Source organism: Mustela lutreola, chromosome 9 (genome assembly GCF_030435805.1).
Source record: "Mustela lutreola isolate mMusLut2 chromosome 9, mMusLut2.pri, whole genome shotgun sequence".
NCBI lineage: Eukaryota > Metazoa > Chordata > Mammalia > Carnivora > Mustelidae > Mustela > Mustela lutreola.
Window position 1 is genome coordinate 30,227,157 of NC_081298.1, and position 20,139 is coordinate 30,247,295.

Here is a 20,139-nt window from a genome sequence, read left to right on the forward strand (position 1 = left end):
TACCATTTCTCTGGAGATCTGACACTCAAAGTGAGGTCTGAGGACCGGGGGCAGCAGTTCCAGCTAAATCTCAAGCCCCACCCCAGACCTGCTGAATCAGAACCTGCATTTTCACGAGGTCTCCAGGGGCTTGGCGTGCCATCTGAGAAGACCTGCTAGAGCACACCTGTTGGGAACCTCAGCTTGATGGGGGTGGTCACAGCAGCAGCTGGCTTTCTTCAGGGGGACCTGAGGGCCACTCCTGCTAGTCTGTCTATCAGAGCCCACTGCACGGTCTCCTGCTCCTGGGTGTCTACAGTTGTAGGCTTACCCACACCGATGGAACTTGTATTCTGTGCCTGGGTCTGTTCATGTCTTTTCATCGATACATCCTTGTTCCATTGGGACAACTGTATGGTAGCCAAAGTTTTTGGCTGAAGAACAGGGACTCCTACCCTGGCGGAGAAACCTAAAGACGCCGGTCAGGATCTGTGGAGAGGACAGGCAGAAGCATACAGTGTGGCCTTGACTTCAGACGCAGTATTCACGTACTGCAAGGTTATGTAGGTCTGGTTTTAAGCCATGTAGTCTCTTGTTGTTTAATTCATTCTTCAGTCAGTTGGAATTGATGTAACTTTCTTTCTTTTTTTTTTTTTTTTTTTTTTTTTTTTTAAAGATTTTATTTATTAATTTGACGGAGAGAAATCACAAGTAGACGGAGAGGCATCCAGAGAGAGAGAGAGAGAGGGAAGCAGGCTCTCCGCCAAGCAGAGAGCCCGATGCGGGACTCGATCCCAGGACTCTGAGATCATGACCTGAGCCGAAGGCAGCGGCTTAACCCACTGAGCCACCCAGGCGCCCTGATGTAACTTTCAAAAAGCCTGGGTAGGCGAGATTCTTCTTTGTCTCTATCAGTTGGCTATTGTCGCAACGGTGCTGTGTAACAACCACGAGACCTCAGTGGCATACAACAATTAGTATTCATTTCTCATGGGTATGTGTGTTGCCTGGGATGACTCTGCTGAGGTCCTGCGTCTACAAGTTGGCTGGGGCATTTGCTGATCTAGGCTTGGATCAGATAGGTGCTTCGAGATATGGTCTGGGAGAGTCTGAGTGCTGGTCTGCTGCTTGAGTGTTCATTCTGCAGTCCTGGGCTGAAGGGCAGTGGCTATGCAGGGGAATGTTTCTAATGAAGGTGGAGGTGGAACCATGCAGGAACTCTTCAAGTGGAGGCTCCAAACAGACCTATTACCACTTCTACTTGATTTTACTCAAGCCTGACATTGGTGGGTGGGAAAATATACTCCACCTGAGTTGTGACAAGAATATGGAGGCAAAATACTACACAAGGAAGTGAATTGTGGCCAGTAGGTCAACCCACTGTATCTTCCAACCTGGAATGATATTTCCTTGGGGATATATGACCCATCCATTCCAGAACTTTAAAAAGCTCCCTCATTGTGGGGACTGCTGGCTGTTCACCAAAAATCACTTTCCTACCCTTCCTGGATTCCCATCTTGAGTGTAATTCCCAGGCTCCCATGTAGTTAGGTATGACCATGAGACTGGTTTTGGCCAATGGTGTGTGAGTAGAAGTGATCTCAGTTTTCAAGCGAAGGCTCTCTTCTGCTGCTGGCTTTGTGCAGGTGACTGCAAGACCCTAATGGTTGCTGGAGGCACATGTTGGAATGAGCCTAGATCCCTGAATCACAACGTGGAGGAAAGCCATTAAGAAATGGGAATACCTCTTTATTGCATAGGTAAGATATTATGTTTGAACTGCTGTATTCTTGGATCTATTTCTTATAGAAGCCAGCATTACTTACAACTGATACATTTCTTAAAGCTCTTCTTCATTACTCTGGTATCTCCCTGTGGTGGTGGGTGTGGAAGTACTTGGTAAACTAGAAAGTGCTCCACACATGTGAAGTCTGACTGTGATCAATGCTTTACTAATGTTTCAACACAAAGCTGAGTCTAGATCAGCTGTATGGAGGTGACAGAGACTGATGCTAATAACCAGTGATATCTGGAGGGGAACTGATGGCTTGGACATCAATTTTTATATCCTTTATTCTTTTTAATCCTCACCACAACCCTGAGTGACAGGGGCCTAACATTACCCCCATTTTAAGGATGACAAAAGGGAGATTGTCAAACTTGCACAAGGCCTCACGGTTGGTCAGATCCCTACACCTGACCTCCTTCCCCTCATTGTTCTGGGAGGAAACAATGAGGAAACTTCTTAGCTCCAGTCCACTTTGCACCAATCAGGCTCCAAAGACCCCTTGGTGTGTGGGGGGATAGAGAAATAGGTTGCACTCAAGGCTGCTGGTGGTGGTGGAATGATTTGTAAGGAGCATTTAAAATTCCAGGCCCTAATCGAAACCATGTACTCAAGAAATCCATTCTTAAAGGTAAGGTATGGGGTTTCTGCTTCATGGTAGATTATCTTTATGATGGCTACCAAGGAATCCTCCCATTCGTGTATGCTCTTTTGTTATGGGTTGAATTATGTTTCCCCCATAGATACATCAGGTGTATTGGAGTTCTAATTCCCAGTACCCCAAAACATAACCTTATTTGGAGATCTTGTCTTTACAGAGGTAATCTGGTAAAAATGAAGCTATTAGGATGAGTCCTGATTCACTGGTGCCCTTGTAAGGAGGTGAAATTTGGACACAGAATAGGGACAGGCACAGAGGGGAACTTGTGTGAAGATGAGGGGGTGAGGACAGAGCTCAGGGTGATGATCTATAAGCTAATGACCACCAGATTGCCAGCTAAAATCGGAAACCAGAAGACATCGGGAAACAACCCTGCTGACACCTTGATCTTGAACTTCCATCCTCCAGAACCATGAGCATGAATTTCTGTTGATTAAGCCATCAACTTTGTGGGACTTTGTGGGACTTTGTTGCAGCAGTTCTAGTAAACTAATACAACACTGCACTCTTCCTATCAAGAGGTGGAGTCCATTTATCACCCCCTTGAATCTGGGCTGGCTTTGTGACTTTCTTTAGCCAATAGAATGAGGTAGAAATAATGAAATGGTACTTCTGGGTCGAGGTCTATAAGAGGCCTGGCTGCTTTCATCTCCCCCAGGAGAGAAACCAGCCTACCATGTCTTAAGGCCATTCTACAGGAGAGGTCCCATTGAGAGGGAAACCATTTGGATTGTTCCAGACCCAGCCAGGCTTCCAGCTGATGTCCCTAACCAAGAGCGCATGCAGCAGAAGAACTGTCTAACTGAGCCCAGTGAACCCAAAGAGTTGAGAAATCAGAAATTATTGTTTTAACCCACTAAGTTTTGAGGGTGGTTGGTTATGCAGCGAAAGGCAACTGAAACGAACTTTGGCAAGTCTTCTAGCATCCCTGCCACAGTAGTCCCTACAGTGAGAAGCCTTGGGTGCCATCCTTGCTACTGTCCTCCCCAGTGGATTCTGGGTGCCGCCTGTTTCCTCACATTGCTCACTTCCTCAGAAAACTCTTCAGTGGTGCGTCTGGTTGCAGGGTCCCGGTGAAGCCAGCACCCCTGCTGCACAGGAGAGTAGGAAAGAGCAATTTGGCTTTGGAGGAGGAGGTACAGGATTCGTGACATGGAAAATTCCCCAAACTCAGAAGGATGTTCAAAAGCTACTGGGCACCCCTGAAATGACGAGGGCTCTCCACAAGGGCCAAGTATATATATATTTTTGTGAACTCTCTGTGTGCTTGGCACACAGCTCTGGACCCATTCACCTTCTAATTGTAAACAGTGCCCTGACATCACCCTTCCTCACTCCGCATCCCTGTGGTTTGGAATGGACCGACTCCAGGGCTGGGCATGTGATTCAGGCCCAAACAATGATATGTGATCCAGGTGGAGCCAACTTGGTGTAACTTTGGCTTTTTGGTAGGACAGTTGAAAGAAATGAGGACTTGAGCTGTGAAGGTGGACTTAGAAGCCCTGGTAGCCATCTTGCCACAGCAAGAAACAGAAAAGAGAGATAGGGAAGGGAAGACTAAGTCTTGACGGTATTTTTAAAGCCTCTTGGTACCCAGATCAGGCAGACCATGGGCATCTTCTCTCATGCGAGCGTACGTATGTCCTACTTGCTTACACCAAACCAATCTGAGTAGTTTTTCATCATTCGTCAAATCCGCATTAATGTTTTTATTTAATACAATGACTCTTTGGAGTAGGTATTATTTATTAATTCCATCTCACGGGTGAGGAAACCGAAGCACAGGGAGGCCACATAGAGGCCAAATTCAAACCCAGGAAATTAATTTTGAGAGCCACTCAGAAACCTTCCTCTTCCACAGTAACAGGGAAGGATTCACAGAGGAAGGTGTGACATTTAACCTGATCTTTAACTCTAAGGGGACACAGGAATTGGTAGGGAGGGAGCGGAAAGGTTTTCTAGGTGAAGGGACTAGCCTGGGCACTGACCAGGACTTTTCTGCTGAGAAGAAACTTCACCTAAAATTCACCATCTCCCTGCCTTGAAGCCTATCCTCACATGGGTTCCTCCTGCCCAGGAACATCAAACCCCACTTCTGTAGAGACACCTCTGCTCTCCAGGCCTCCACCCGTGTGGACTTATGCTCTGCACTGGGGCCTGGCAGGTCCCCTGTAGGGTCTAGGTTAGATGAGGCACCCTCCTCAGCCTGAAAGACAGTTCAGGACAAGGGCCTGGCTTCCCCCCAACACTTCCACCCCTTGGACTTGGTCTCTATGGGCTCCAGGAGGCCCTGGAGATGCTCACAGGGTTAAACAGAATGAAATGGTACTAGACCAAGTGACCTTGCCCCTTAAAAGAGCACAGAGAGGGGCGCCTGGGTGGCTCAGTGGGTTAAGGCCTCTGCCTTCAGCTCAGGTCATGGTCCCAGGGTCCTGGGATCCAGCCCTGCATTGGGCTCCCTGCTCAGAGGGGAGCCTGCTTCCTCCTCTCTCTCTCTCTTTCTCCCTGCCTGCCTCTCTGCCCACTTGTGATCTCTGTCAAATAAATAAAAATCTTAAAAAAAAAAAAAAAAAGAGCACAGAGGAAAAACTGCACAAGGGATCAGAACAGTGCTTGCAGGATCTCAAATAGGGAATAAGTAATTTCCAAATAACTACGATTTTTTTAAAAGATTTTATTTATTTATTTGACAGAGAGAAATCACAAGTAGATGGAGAGGCAGGCAGAGACAGAGAGAGAGAGAGGGAAGCAGGCTCTCTGCTGAGCAGAGAGCCCGATGCGGGACTCGATCCCAGGACTCTGAGATCATGACCTGAGCCGAAGGCAGCGGCTTAACCCACTGAGCCACCCAGGCGCCCCAAATAACTACAATTTTTAAAAGAAAATAAAAAGTGACCTTCACACCTATTTGCTTCGGTTTTTATTAAATCGACGATGAGGCAGTGGGTACTACTGAAGGCTGTTTTCTGAAAGGCCAGCTCTGCTCCGCGGGCTGCAAAGGGATGGGCCGTGGCGGTGTGAGCGCCCCCTGCCACCTGCCCCACACCCCTCAAACGCCCGCTGTCTAGAGTTGGCGACTGAGGCACGGAGGTCTCAGAGGCGTGGTGGCAGGCGGCTGGAGCGGTGGAGGCACCGGTGTGGGGGAGAAAATGAGATTGGTGGCAGCCCCTGGGGACGAGCCCTCTGTTCCCAACCGAGATCCAGTGTCTGGTCTGCGCGAGTGAAGGCAGCTCCAGCAGGAGAGATGGACGCCTCTTCCCTCCAAAAGCAGGGTTCTGAACTCCGCGGGTAAACCGAGGCCCGAGCTCTGGCTCTGCGGGTCGTCTCGCAGGCAGCCTCGGCCCGAGTTACGCCCAGGACAGGGCGGGCCGGGCTGGGCTGGCTGCTGTTCTTTTGGGCCTGAGTGGGGACGTTTGGCGCCCGGCTAGAGAAGGGGGTGTCGGGCCCAGGTGCGGAGCGCGGGGTTGGACGCTTCGGAGGCGGGGGCCGGCGGGTCTTCGCCTCCCGCGGCCCCAGCTTCCCCGCCCCCGGCGGGCCCGGCCGGGGAGGAGCTCGGCGCGTCCCCGCCCCGAGGCGGAGCGCAGGGGGAGGGGGGGGGGGGCCGGGCGCGGGCGGACCCGGCGGGGTGGGCCGGGGACGCGAGGCGGAGCGGGGCTCCACACAGGCCGCAGCGGCTGGCTCGGGCCCCTACGGTCCCGGCGGCGGCTGGAGGAGGAAGCCAGGCGGCTGGAGGAGGAGGGGAGGCGGAGGAGGCCGAGGCTGGAGCGCCGCTTACCGCAGACTCACTTCCCCGGCTCAGCAGGGAAAGGTACCGCGCGCCGGCTCCCGGCCCCTGGCCCCTCGGCCCCGAGCCCCCCAGCTTTCGTTCGCGCCGGCAGGGGCTGCGGCAGCCACGGGAGGGCGAGGGGCCCCGAGCGGCCCCGAGGGCTCCGGCGGCCGGGGGCTGCGGCGGCCAGCGCGGCGCTCGGGCGGGAGGGCTGGGGTGTGCGGCAGCCGGCAGGAGTCTCGCGGAGAGCGGTGGGCGCCGCGCCCCCCTCGCTCGCGTCCGGGGAAGCGGTGGTCCGGCCGGGTGCGGTGATCCCCGGGCGGGGGCTGCGCTGGCCAGGCCAGCGCACGGCGGTGGAGGGCAGGCCGGACCTCCGGAGCTGCGTGCGGCAGGGGAGCGTCCCGGGCGCCCCGCGGGCGCGCTCGGTGGGCGCAGACAAAGCCGGGCGCCGGCGCCCGGCGACGACTCGGGCGGTCCAGGGGGTGGGCGCTGGGGAGAGAAGAGAAGACGCCGGGGCGACGGCCGGGACACGGGGAGAGGCCGGGGCGCCCTCCCTCCGGCTGTCCGGGTGGTCTAAGGGGGGGGAGCGGCGGGTAGGGTGGGGAGCAGCTCTCTCCGAAGGGCCAACTAGGGAGCCAGCTTGGAAAAGGGGTAGGCTGTACTGAGCGCTCACTTTGGGGGGAGGGGCTGAGAGAGGCGGCTGCCTTGGGGCTGGGGGCTGGGGCTCTGGTAGGGGAGGTGAGGGGCGCGTGTACCCCCTCAGAGCTAGCACTAGGAAGAGGCACAGCCCCGATGAGGTAAGTGCAGTGGCAGGCACCAATGGTGAGATGTACCCACAGGTAGTTTGTCGAACCTGCTGGTGGTGACACATGCCCTGCCGTCTGTGGGACGCGCAGCCTGATGTTCAGCAGGTGCCCCAGGGGTCGTTGGAGTGGACATGAATAGAAGGTTAGGTAGGCATGCGACTGAAAGTGTGTGCGGGGAAGGCCCTGTGTTTGTAATCTGGCACTTCTGCCCCCCTTCCTTCTTGTGAGGTGGGGAGGAAGCATCTCAGTTCCTTCCACAGACCCAGTCTGCCACTTGGGCTCCAAGGTGGTCTGCTCCTTGTCCCTCACTCCTGGATTACTTCCCTTCTCTCCAGTGTTAGAAGTGTCTTCTTTTTTCCTGGGTAAGAACACTTCTTGACACCCTCCTTCCCACAGTTATAGCCCCTCCCTTTTTGTTCCCCCTTCATCCTTCATTTTTCCTCCCTTACACACCTACTTCTCCACTTCTCTTCACAGCAGAACTTCTCCGAAGAGCTGTCTGCACCTGCTGGAGCACATTCCTTTGCTTCTGTCCTAGCACTTCACTGAAACTGCCCCAGTCAAGGTTTCCAGGGATTTCCACACCCCCACAAGCAGGTCTTCCTTGACCCCCGCTTGGTTTTATTGATCTTTTCTCCTTTAGAATCAATATCCTCTCTTGACTTCTGGTTTTCCTTCTCCTTCCCTGGCTATGCCATCTTTAGGGATCTTTGGGGACAACTCCTTCACTCAGCTCTAAATGTTGTAAGATCCCAGGGCTTTGTCCTCAGTCCCTCCTCTGTCCTGACTCCCTACTATTTACCTAACTTCCCAGCTCTTATTCTTTCTTAGGATTTTTAAAATCAAGCAGTAGTTTACAAACACACTGATCTTAAGTGTACATCAGTTTCTTTCTCAGGATTTTAAGTAGCAAATTTTGTCACCGGCTCCAGCTTCTCTATCTCGCTGCCCATCTGTTGATTTGGGGTGTCCTGGATGTCTCATAGGTATGAAAACTTCATATGGATGACACAAAACCCTGACTGCACTCTCCAAAGGTGACCCTCTGTGGGCCTTCCCATTTCTCCAAACAGCCCATAACCCACCCACCTTTAAAGACAGGAACAGGTGGCACCAGCTCCTCCCTTTGCCTCCATTCCCACATCTAGCAAGATCTATCTCAGGCCTGTTCTTCATGCTCTGACTCCACTGCTGTGGCCCCAGGCTACTGCCCCAGGACAAACCACCTTTTATGTCTTGCCCCAGTGCTGTAGTAGCTGCACTCTGCTTTCTCCAAATTCCCACTTGCCCACCTCTAATCTATTGTAATTGAGCAGCAAGAATGATTTAGAAAAATAGTGATTAGATAATCACATTCCTCTAAAACCCTTGATAGTTCCCTATTGCACTAGGAATAAAATTTTAAAGCTTACTGATCAGACCCTCCATGATCTGGACACTATTGATTTCCTCCCGCCTTATCCTGACCACGTCCCCTTTGTATTCTTCCTGATAACCAGGTCTGAATCACTTCTGCCCCCTGAACACCAGCTCTTTCCTGCCCTGGGCCTTTGCTTGTGCCATTTTCTCTGCCTGGAATGTTCTTCTGGGGTTTTCTACTGGGCTGGCTCTCAACTTAAAGGTGCCTTCCCTGGGGCGCCTGGGTGGCTTAGTGGGTTAAGCCTCTGCCTTCAGCTCAGGTCATGATCTCAGGGTTCTGAGATCAAGTCCCGCATTGGGCTCTCTGCTTGGCAGGGAGCCTGCTTCCTCCTCTCTCTCTCTCTCCCTCTCTGCCTACTTGTGATCTCTCTGTCAAATAAATAAATAAAATCTTTAAAAAAAAAAAAAAAGAAAGGTGCCTTCCCAGTCTTCATAGAGGTCCCCTCCCCACTCCCCTGTAATGCATCATAGCACCTTATTTCCTTTCTTTACTTTGTCCAGCTTCTCAAGGGCTGGACCTTGACTGAATGGCCTACGACTGTACCTGGAGCATCTAGCAGAGTTCCTGGCATGTAGCTGACTCTCGGGAAGTCTTGAGCCAGGTGGGAAGGTCAGGACTGCCGTTAGGCAGAAAGACATGGGTATTGCAGTCAGTGGACGAGCCCCCTCTTTAAACCTTAAGTGCCCCTGAGGATTTTTATTTTCTGTCCACAAAAGAAGTTGTACAAATTGCTATAAAATCGGACTGCTAGTAGGATGTGAAACAGGAAGTGGGAAAGGTTCAGGCAAGCTCAAAAGCCAGGCCTGTATGCCTAGAGGGGGATTGGGTAGGTTTGGGGCATATGGGGTTGATGTGGATTGTGGTGGGTGGGGCATCAATGATTTCAATTGCTCTCTTTGGTGGAAATCCAGGCTGGGTCAGCAGCGAGCTCTGTGTGTGTGTGATCTAACTCAGGAGATGGGGGCAGTCTGGGCAGACAAATTTATTTCAGGCCTATCCCTTGGGTACCTGCTGGGTGCCCAACCCTGGGGGCAGGGAGTTGAAGGGGAAGAGGCTGGGGCTTGGAGTCTTTCTGTAGGCCCTTGTCTCTGCACCTACAGCTCTCCTCTTTGTACAAAGGAGCCGGCTGAGAATCCAACTGTGTGACTGGTGCTCTCAGAATGGAGAGCTGAGAACCAGGGGACCTGAGCTCTGGGAGGGCCCTGGATAGAGGGACTGGTGATGGACCAGTGGGATGGTGTGAGGGGAGTGCTGGAACTAGGGACTGGGGGTTCAGACCTAGGGTCGGGCTGACATGCCTAGGAAGAAACTGGAACAAGGGGAGTATCCTGTTGGGAGAAATCAAGCAGAGCACGGGAGGCTGGCCCAGGGCCCTGGTATACTCATTGGATGCCAGGCAGTCGTCTAAAGACTTTGCAAATATTAACCCCTTTCATCCTCTTAACAGCTCTATGAGGTGGGTCTTATTCCCATTTTATAGATGGGAAGACCGAGGCACAGTCATATAACTCAGTAGAGATAGAATGAGGATTTGAACTCAGGGAATCTGGCTCCAGAATCCATGCCTTAAGCCACTCCACTCTGCCACTTCTTTCATGCCTCTCAGATCCGCACCAGCTGAAGGCTTCTTAACAAATAAGGGCTTTTTCTGACTTCCAAAGGTTCCTGGCCTTGAGGGGGGGCAGGTAGGAAAGTAGTCATACATTCTAAGGTAGAAGTGGTCCTCACTCAGAGTGGGCAGCTGAGATTCTCTGCTTCATGCCCCATTTTTTCCAGGAGGGGCTCCAGGCCCAGGCCAAGTAGTTGGGTGTCACAGAGACTGTGATTTTGGGGTGCTGGGGAGGTCAAGTGCAAAAACAGCTCCCTAAAAACAAAACAAAACAAAACAAAACAAAACAAAAATCAGCTCCCTGCTTGGGATGCCATTAGAATGTCACCTCTCACTCTTAATCTCACAAACTGAGGGTTGTTGAGGGATGGCGGGGGGTAGGGAGAGGGTGGTTGGGTTATGGACACTGGGCAGGGTATATGCTATGATGAGTGTTGTGAAATGTGTAAGCCTGATGATTCACAGACCTGTACCCCTGGGGCAAATAATACATTATGTGTTAATAAAAATAATTAAAAAAAAAAAAAAAAAGAATGTCACATCTCTGGGTTTAGCATTGCCCATTGGCCTCATCATCTGCCTTTGGAGAACTCAGGAGGTCAGGTAGGGGCTCTGCAGATAACCTGCTTTGGATTACTTCTAGAATGTTGCCAGGTGGAGCTTCAGACATGGCCTTGGGTTTGAGCAGAGCTGGGGGCACAGAGAAATGATACTTGAATAGAGCTTAATCCACATCACTACTCATCCTGTCCTTACCTCTTTTTGTCTGTCTGTAAAATGGAATGGGAGAAACTTTATCCTTGCCCTCCAGAGGTTGTGGAAGCTGGGAACTCCTCGAGGTTACATGCTTCAGTGCCTTCTTGTAGACCCAACATAAGGGAGTAAGGACTTCCCATGAGGTGCCAGCCCCAGGAACTGGGCCAGGAAGGAGGGAGGCGGGTAGAGGGTGTGGTAGCCCTGTCCTTCGAGGCTTTCCTGTTTGGTCATGAGGATGCCTCTGGGCAGGTGACTTGGCTTCCCCAGGGCCTGGCTGGCTAGCCGAACAAGGGATGCTGACCATATAGGTATGGAGTCTCTGCTCCAAATTCTGAGCCCCAGATTCAGAGATCTGCTCCTCTATCTTTGCAAATCCTGCCAGACCCCCAGGAAAAGAGGGAGGAAGAGTTGGTGGCATTCTTTTCACTTTGGGAAATTGAGGCACAGAGTAAACACATCACTGGCAGAAGCTCACCAGGCCCATGGTTCTTGGGAGTGCCCCTTCTTGGGCAGGGACACTTGTCCATACTGAGTCCTTGTCTGCTGGGTTGAGGTGAAGACGGTGGCAGAGCCTGAGGCTGGCAGGCTGGAGTTGAGGGTGGACGTCTCCTCAGCTGGACCTTGTTACCTGTGGTCAGCACCTATGCTCCTGTCTGGTGCTCAGAGCCATTGGGAACATGAGAGCTCCACTCTGCAGGAAATGAGTGAGCCATGCCAGATGTGATATAAGGAGTTGTAGTTCAGCCTGCTTCCTGGAGGAGGTGATGCCTTAGAGGGCCCTGAAGTTCTGAGCAGCATTAGCCAACAGAGGAGGAGATGGCATTCCCAAGGTGAAGGGAGAGTCAAGCTTGGAGAACTGGGTTGAAGCCAGATCAGGGAAGGTCTTCACTGGGTGCTGAGTCTAGACTTGATTCCCGAGGCCCTGGGGAGCCATTGAAGGTTATAGGCCTCAGGTGTGATGACTTGATCAGACCAGTGATCTATAAAAGTGCTTCTCAAACTCTAACACGTAGATCACCTGGGCATCTTGTTAAAATGTAGGCTCTGATTCAGTGGGTCTAGGCTGGGGCCTGAGCCTCTGTATCTCGCACATGCTCCCAGATGGTGAAAACCTGCCGATCCAGGCCGTGTTTGTGTGGGGAGGGTTGAGACTGGGGACTCAGGGCTCAGGCAGGCAGGTACAGTGACAGGTGCAGCTCAGGTGGGACCAAGAACAGGTAAAGGGGCCCATCGTGGCTCCCATGGACTGTGTGGTAGGAGGCATAGGAGCTACATGTGTGGGGGGGGGGCGGGGGGGCGCTGAGGGAGGGGAGTACATAGAGGGTGTGGGATGCGCGGACCACTCTGCTGGGAGGGGGTGCTCGGAGTCTGGGTCTCAGATGGTTAATATAGGCCTGATTTTCCCAGTTACCTGACTGTGAGGAACTCTCAAGACCACGAGAGGGTGTCTCAGGCGACTTCCCCAAGGCAGGGTGACACAGGGCCAGCGTAAAGGGGACCTTATCTTTGCTGACAGCTGAGCCTGGCCCTGTGGGTAGCCAATCTGGGGTGAGCACTCTTCCTCCAGCCAGGGTGGGGCCAAGAAGATTGGGGAAACAGCCCCAGACATGCCATCCTCTCCTAAAAGTCCCCAAAGTCATCCCAGCCTCTGAGCTGTCACCCCCAGGGTGTGCATTGTACTTCACTCTGGCCTGCGTGAGTCCTGGCAGCTGGCACTGATGGTTACCTGAGCTGCTTTTGGGGTCTTATCCCACCTGGTGACCTCCCCTCCACCTCTGTACCTGGAAGTGAGGAGGCCTGGATGCTTCTCTCTGCCCTGCCCCTGACCGGGCAGCCACAGGCAAGTGTCTGCTCCCCTCGGAGGCCCTAGTTTTCTGTAAATTGAAGGAGTCCATTCCCTCCCTGGGAAGTAGGGCAGGGTGGGGGGAGAGGGTTACAGGGTTTGCTGGGTGGGGCACGGCATCTCAGAACAGCAGCTTCATATGTTTTAATTTTGGTTTAATATTAAAATTCAAGGCTAATGATGGAGTAGAAATAAGCAGTTTGTCCAAAAGCAGTGTCCAGCTTGCTCTGGAGATTTCCCAGGCCGCTTGCTGAGGGCCCCAGTCAGATAAGGTCCCTTCCAGACGCTGGCAGGAGGGGAGGCAGTCACTTCACCCAGAGGAAGGTGGAAAGGACAGAAACTGAGGGCAGCACTGAGAGGGACTCTCGGGCTGAGTTCGTCAAATGTCCCATATATGTCGTAAAAGGATACCTGTGATCCCTGCCTATCTGACCTCTGCCGTGCCAGGCTGTTCTGTAGGGGTTGGGGGGGGGCAGCATTTCTTAAAGACTGTTCTGAGAAACCCCAGGGGTTCTGGGACAGGTAAGGGTAGAAGCTGGGAAATTCGTTCCTCCAGCCTGTGGGAGATTCAGAATGCATGTAAGAGAATTAAAGGTTCTGATAAGTCCTGCAGAAAAAGAAATCTTTTGTTATTTCCTAAACTGATTTGACCATGAAAATCTTTGTTGGAGAAGACTGCTTAATAATATGTCCCACTGACCAGGAAAGCACCCAGTGAGAAGGGCTGTTGTGGAAAGATGCTGCTCCACAAGAAACCACAAATAAGGGTGATGGGTGGGGCTGGAAGTACAAGGTAGGGAAAGAAGGATGACACTAGTTTCCTGGAGGAGGTGGGCTTGGTGGGGTGGGTACTATTTGGACCATAAGTGGAAGAAAAGGGCACTGCAGAGGGAGGGTTGGTCTGAAGGGGAATCTGGGCCCAGACCCAGCCCTCCCTTCTTGTGGCAACAGCTCTGCTCCACTGCACCGGGTGGCTGAGAAAGGCACCTGGGAGGGCCCTTGTGGTAGCTAGGCCTGGGTCTCTGTGATTCTGGGATGGCCTCTCACCACCCCTCCCCTGCCATCTCCTTGTTCTACAAGGTCTCCCAGCCTTTCATCTCAGAGGGTGGGGTTGTGATCTCTGGCCAAGAAGTGAAACTGCTGTGTGCCTCAGTTTCTTCATTTGGACTGTGTGGATGATGTGACTTCCCTTGTAGGGCCATTGTGACACTCAGATACTGGTTGGCTGCTCTCCGTGTGATTGACATGGCTGTAGGCTGTGTCTCTGGTGGGGACCCAGGGAAGGGGACAGTTGTCAGGGACATGAAGAGGTACAAAGGCCAGCAGAGAGCATGGTGAGGCTTAGACCCAAGGAGTCATCTTCTGTAGAGGGGAAGGAAGAGGGATGGTGAGGGTAGCCCGGACCTGCTGCTTAGAGGAGTGGCCCGCAGGGTGGGGACATTCTGACAGATTGAGATGTCACAAGCTTAGCCTGGGTGTAGGAGTCAGAAGGTTCCCTGAGTGCACTTAGGAGATGGGGTGCCAAGCGCAGGTGGAAGGTGGCAGGGGCCTGCCTTAGGGAGCCATCAGAGGTCTTTGAGCAAGGTAGTGGTTTGATCAGAACAATGCTTTAGTGCGAAGCATGGCACGGGTGTGCAGGGATGGTGGGATGGTGGACAGGCCCTTCAAGTACACACATTGGGCTTCCACACAGAAGAGCTGTGTCCCTGAGCACAGGAAGGGAGCAGGTTGCTTATATGACCCTTCTGCTCAGAGTCTCAGAGCTCTGAGTCATTTTCCCAAAAGGTTAAGAATCTCCCCTTGTCGCCTTCCAGGAAAGGGTGTTGCCAGTGCGGGAGGGGGAGGGGGCGAGTCCCAGGGCTCCTGCTCCCTGCCTCTCCCTTTCTGCTGCCCGGTGGCTGGTTGGGACGGTCAGGGAGGCCACCCTGCTTCACCCCTTGCCACACCTCATTTCCTCTAAGGTGTGAGGGCTCTTTGTTCGGCAGCTCAGGTGGAGGAGGTGGGGTGTGGCGGCTCCAGCAGTGACCCAGGAGAAGTTGCTGGAATGGTGCGCGGGGGTGGACCTGTGGACAGTGACGAAGGCGCTCAGGAGGCCCTGGCAGAGGATGCCCGGTGAGCGTCTTCACCCAGCCCAGCGCCAGGCTCCTGTCCTCCTCTGCCCTGGCTCCTTCCTCCTCAAACAGGCGGGCACCAGGGCCTGTCCTGCTCTCTCTGCATCAGAGACTGAGAGGACGAAAGATGAAGAAAAGCATTTAGGTTTGGCCAGAGTGGTGTGGCCCGGCTCTGGGGGGAGTGGAGGACCCTGTCTGCTCTGTCCAGATTCCTTTATCCTCTAGCTGCTTCTTGGGGGGAGAATGGTAAGGAAGGTATGATTTAAGACCAGGGGGAGAAACACTTGGAAATGATGTGTAATTTATTAGGAAAAAGAAGAAAGAACCTATCCACCCTCTGTCAACTTGATGCCAGGCCCTGGCAGACCCATAGTGCCTGTCCTGGCCACACGGCCCCACCTGGCATGAGCTGTTACCCCATTTCACAGTTGGAGACACAGGCAGTGCCAGCAAATGGCATGACTGGGTCTCACAGCCAGATTCTTGGACATCTGGTCTGATGCGCCTTCTTTCCTGCATAGTACCCCCAGAGCCTGTCCCCAAACCTGCAACCATTCCTCCTTACCCACAACCAGACTTCCTGCCCAAGCCAGCCCAAAGTCTAGACCCCAGGGAGGAGGGGCTGGCAGGTCCTTCTTTTGGACTGGCCAAAAAAATGAGACCTTAAGTCCGCTAAATTTTAAGGTGATTCAAGCAGGAGACACTCAGGATCAACAATGCGCAGACATCCTTAGGAAAGATTTTTAAATGAGGCTTTTAAATATTAAACACAGAGATCCCTTTTACTCTCTCTCTCTCTCTCTCACTTTTATTTTAGGAAATTAAAAAAATCATACACAATGTGTGCAGTTAACTTTTGAGTAAATCTGAAAAGGTAGCTCAAGAAAAGACAATGAACTTGACTCATTCCTTGGTCTTACAAAAGAGTAGAGCCTGAGTGTTAAGATCTTACTAAGTGAATTCTGGAGTGCATTATGCCAAATGGCAGATTATGGAAGCTCTCCGAGCCTCAGTTTTCCCCTTCTGTGGAATGGGGATATTGATGCGAGCATCAGCTGATATATTCCTCAGGAAATGCTCAGCACTGGGCTCCATACCTCACATGCGCTCAGCAAAAGTAGTCCTAACGATAATAACAGAATTTATAAGAACAGACGTTTCTTGATTTCAAAAGCTGGTGAGTTATTAAGTCTGTCTTTGAACTCAGCAAAAGGACTTAAAGAATATGTTTATTGTCCAAGCCCAGCGTCTTAACTCTGTAGGTGTTTTATGGATTAAATCATGGGCTCAGGGCCCACATATGCATTTTGAAATGAATACCATTGGCTTTCCAGACCTAGTTCCAGCTCTTCCTGGGGGTGGGGGTAGGGGGTTTCTGCTTCAGGGTTGAACTTTATGGAAAGCGTTTTATTGGGTGATCCAGTGTTAGGACTCGTTAGGACAGCACAGCTAAACTGCTCTGAAGTTACCAGGAGGGGGAATGTCTTGGGCCAGTGAGAAAGGAGGTGACTGTTTAGAGGCAAGTTAGAGTGAGTTGCTCTTAGAATTTTCTTTTGTGTAGGCAAAGTGATCAGACCTCCGTTTCTGTTCTTGGTTATAGAGGACAAAACTGAGGGCAAAGGGCTATGGCCCAGCCCAGCGTCGTGCCTGGCAAACCCTAAGCCAGCCCTCATGGGGTAGGGTAGTTGGGGGGTGTGCAGCCCGCCCCACCAGGGCCTTGGCTGGGAGGCAGGTGGCCTCCCAGTGGCAGCCCCAGGTTTTGGCAGTGCAGCTGGGCTGAGCAGCCAGGCCCGGGGGATGCCTCCTACCAGCCCCCAAGTGCCTGGCACAATGTGTTCAGTGTCAGTCTGTGGGGAGGGTAAGACAGGAGATGTGCCAAGCAGAGGGCAGTCCTCAGGCCTGCTGCCTGGGAGGCTGAGTGGGAGCCTGAGAACCCAGCGAGCATGGGGGCAGAGAGAGAGGAGCTCAGGGTTGTCAAGCCCTGCTCTGCCCCTCACTCTATCCGGGTGGCCTCCCTCCCATCTGGTAACCTTTCTGAGCCTGTTTTGTTCATCTGTAAAATGGGCAGCAGGATGTTGTATTAAAAGATTCAGTGACTGGAGAGGCGAGCCCCCAGCATGGGACCTGGCACACAAAGGGCTCCCTATATATAAGTTTGCTATGGAGTATATCTGGTGGCTGGGTGTTTTGAGGCTGTTTTCCTTTTCTTTTCTTCATTTTGGGACGCTGCATGCCACCATTGCCCAGTGATAAACTCTGGTGAGTGGGGGCATAGGAGAAGGAGCTTTGCCCAGAAAGAGTTTACTGCAGGAAGGGGGACAGAGTCCTGCTAAGCCTTTCAGGTCCCCACAAACACTGTGGGGAGCCCAGCTCTGCCCTTGGGGCGGGGTGCCTCTTTGGGGGCAGGGTGTCCCCAGCCAGGCAGCACAGGGACCCTGTGGCTCAGGAGAGAGGATGGGCTTGCAGGAGACCTCCCTCCTCCCGGGGCTTGGAGGCCAAGCACAGACGGGCTTTGTGCAGTCACGAGGGGCCTGCTGGCGGCGGCGGGAGTGGGGGAGTAGGGGGGTGGAGGGGGGGGACTGTGCCCAGGCTGAATTTGTCTCCCAGCCTCGGTTCTTGTCAGTGGTTTTGAAAGAGTCAGTGGAAAGTGCTGACTGGGCTGTCCTCCTTCACCCCAGAACTGAGGCTGCTGTGGCTCCTGGCAGGGAGAGGGGAGAAGCCCCGCAGGGAAGCAGCCACCTCCTCCTCGTCCACCAGCTCCGCCTCCCAGGCTTGGAGGACGCCATCCACAGAATGGGTGGATCTCCGGGTGCTGGTGGCTCACCCGGGTCAGAGGCTGCAGGGAGCTGGGATAGCTCCCCCCCAGGGGGGCCCTCCTGCTCAAGGATCCTGCACCAAGTTCTCTGGCCTCAGTTCTCTTCCTCCTCCTCACACGCTTGTGGTGAAGGGTGAGGGGATGGCCTGTTCACGCAGAACTTGTCAGGGTTTGCCGGTGTCATGTCTGTCACCCAAGTCATCCTGATCCTGCCCTCACCCCCACCCCCACATCCTGTCATTCAGCCGGTCCCCAGAGGGTCACCACAGCACTCTCATCCTCTGCTTCCCTCCTGCCTGTCACGTCCTCTGTTCCAGTGTCACCGTGTGGGCCAGACTTCCCTGACCTCCCCACACAGAGCAGCAGCCTCTCCCCTCACCCTGCTTTTGTGTGGTGGCACTTGTCACCCCGGACCCGTTGGACCCTGTGGGGCGTTCGTGGGGGAGGCTTCTGGCTGTCGCTGGATCCTGGCTACCTGCCACAGAGTAGCACTCATGGAACATTTTTGTTTCTGTACTTGTTCTTACTGTTTCTATTGTGGTAAAAGATACATTACATTAAATTTACCATCTCACCCATTTTAAAGTATACAGTTCAGTGGTATTAAGGACATTCACTTCTGCACTCCCTCCTCACCATCCATCTCTAGAACTTTCCTTCATCTTTCAAAACTGGAACTATTCCCATTAAACACGAGCTTCCCCATCTCCCCCTCGTCTCAGCCCCCCGCACTCACCACTCTACTTTCTGTGTCTATGGATTCCATCACTCTTGGTCCCTCATAGCAGTGGGATCACACAGTAATTGTCCTTTTGTGACTGGCTTATTTCACTTTGCGTGATGTCCTCAAGGTGCATGACGTTGTAGCGGTGCCAGAATGTCCATCCTTTTTAAGGCTGAATAATATTCCATTGGGTATGCCGACCACATCCCATTGCTCCATCTACCGATGGACACTTAGCTGGCTCCCAGCTTCTGGCTATTTTGGATAATGCTTCTACGGATGTGGCTGTCTACCTATGTCTTTAAGACCCTGCTTTCAATTCTTTCACACACACACCCAGGAGTGGAATTGCTGGATCATACGGGAACTTCAGATTTAGATCTTACATTTATTTATTTATTTATGGGGGGGGGGCAGAGAGAGAGGGAGAGGATTCCAAGCAGACTCTGCGCACTGAGCTTGGAGCCTGATGCCAGGCTCCGTCTCAGGACCAACACCGACAGTCGGCCACTCAACTGGCGGAGCCATCCAGGCGCCCCTGTATTTAATTTTTAAAAAGCCCCTCCACCCTGCCTCCCATGACAACTCTGCCATTTTACATTTCTACCAACAGTGCGCAAGGGCTCCCCTTTCTTCGCATCCTCACCCAGCCTTGTAGTAGCCATCCTAATGGGTGTGAGGACAAAATATTTTTGCGTGAATGAGTGAAAATCTGTCCCCTGCTTCCTCCCGCCCCCATTTTTGCCCCTCTCCCCTCAGGCCTCATTTTCTCTCTTATCTTGTTGGTGTTCATCTCTGTGGCTTCTCCACTGGCGACACCCTTGGCCTGGAACATACCGCCAGGCTTCAAGAGGCAGCTGACACATCCTGCCCTCCTCACTGCACCCGCCAGGTCTTGTGCTCACCCAGACTTCTCCCCACTCTTCACCCTGCTCTACTCAGAGTCTGCAGTGCCTGTGTTGTTGCCGAGGGACAGTGTGACCATCCTGCCCCTTTCTCTGGAGGGCTGGGGTGCTGTCTGAGAGAAGTTGCAGCCCTCTGGGGAGCCAGGGCCATCCTGCCCCTCCTCCTGGGTGCCCCTGGCTATGGGGAGGGGGCGGGGGGGGGGGGGAGCGACAAGCTTATGTATGCGGCTCAGTCACCTGGGGAAGCTGAGGGGTGCCTTGCAGGCCTTCAGAGCAGCTCAGGTGGGGGCCGCTGAGGCAGCAGAGGAAGGTCATGTGAGGGCAGCCACGTGGGGCCGGGGGCTCCCTGGCCTGGAGCTGGGGCGGATGAGTCCTAGAGTGGGGGAAGAGTGCTGTTGAGAGTTATCTTGGAAGCGGTGCCACTAGAGCCTTTGCCCTTCCCCCACTGGAGCTCCTTTTTCAGGACTCTTCTGGAAATCTCTGACTCCTCTCCCTGCTCCCACGAGGTGCCTGTCCCATCTTCTCCCGCCATCACCGGCACAGCTGTTATCACAGCCCTATCCTACCTTCTCTCTTTAACCCATTGCTGTGTCTCAGGAGAGGCAAAACATATAGATCTCTCTGAAGACATCTGAGGGGGAGCCTCGGACCTGTGAGAGATCAGAGCAGATACGATGGCAATCACCACTGATAGGCGAGGAAATAGAGATCACTGAGGATCCCTGAGAGCTAAACCCTGTCTTGCACGGGGGATCTTCTTGAGGGGAGCAGTCCTCCTGGGCAGAGGTTGGACTTGTCTGGCGGGAGGTGCAGAAGAGCCCTGGGGCCTGCATAGCAGGGAAGCAGGGGAGGGGAGGGGAGGGAAAGGGAGACCCTCAGCCCAACTAGGGGAGGGAGAGGATCTCAGGTCTTGCTTGGCCTTGCTGTTCTTTCTGCCTCCTTGTCCTGCATGGGCGGA

At 53.2% G+C, this 20,139-nt stretch overlaps 1 protein-coding gene across 6 annotated transcripts in view; it reads left to right on the plus strand.

Moving 5' to 3' along the window:
* Nucleotides 1–1,639: 1,639 nt before the first annotated feature.
* SMOX (spermine oxidase) overlaps nt 1,640–20,139 on the plus strand; it is a 51,597-nt gene continuing 33,097 nt past the window's right edge. For 2 of the 6 annotated variants that reach the window (XM_059133849.1, XM_059133855.1), the window contains exon 1: nt 6,044–6,234. The gene's annotated coding sequence lies outside the window, so the exon portion shown is untranslated. Of the gene's footprint in view, nt 1,740–6,043; nt 6,235–12,377; nt 12,624–20,139 lie in introns of those variants that run through there. The other 4 variants (XM_059133851.1, XM_059133853.1, XM_059133852.1 and 1 more) reach the window with 4 other exon arrangements.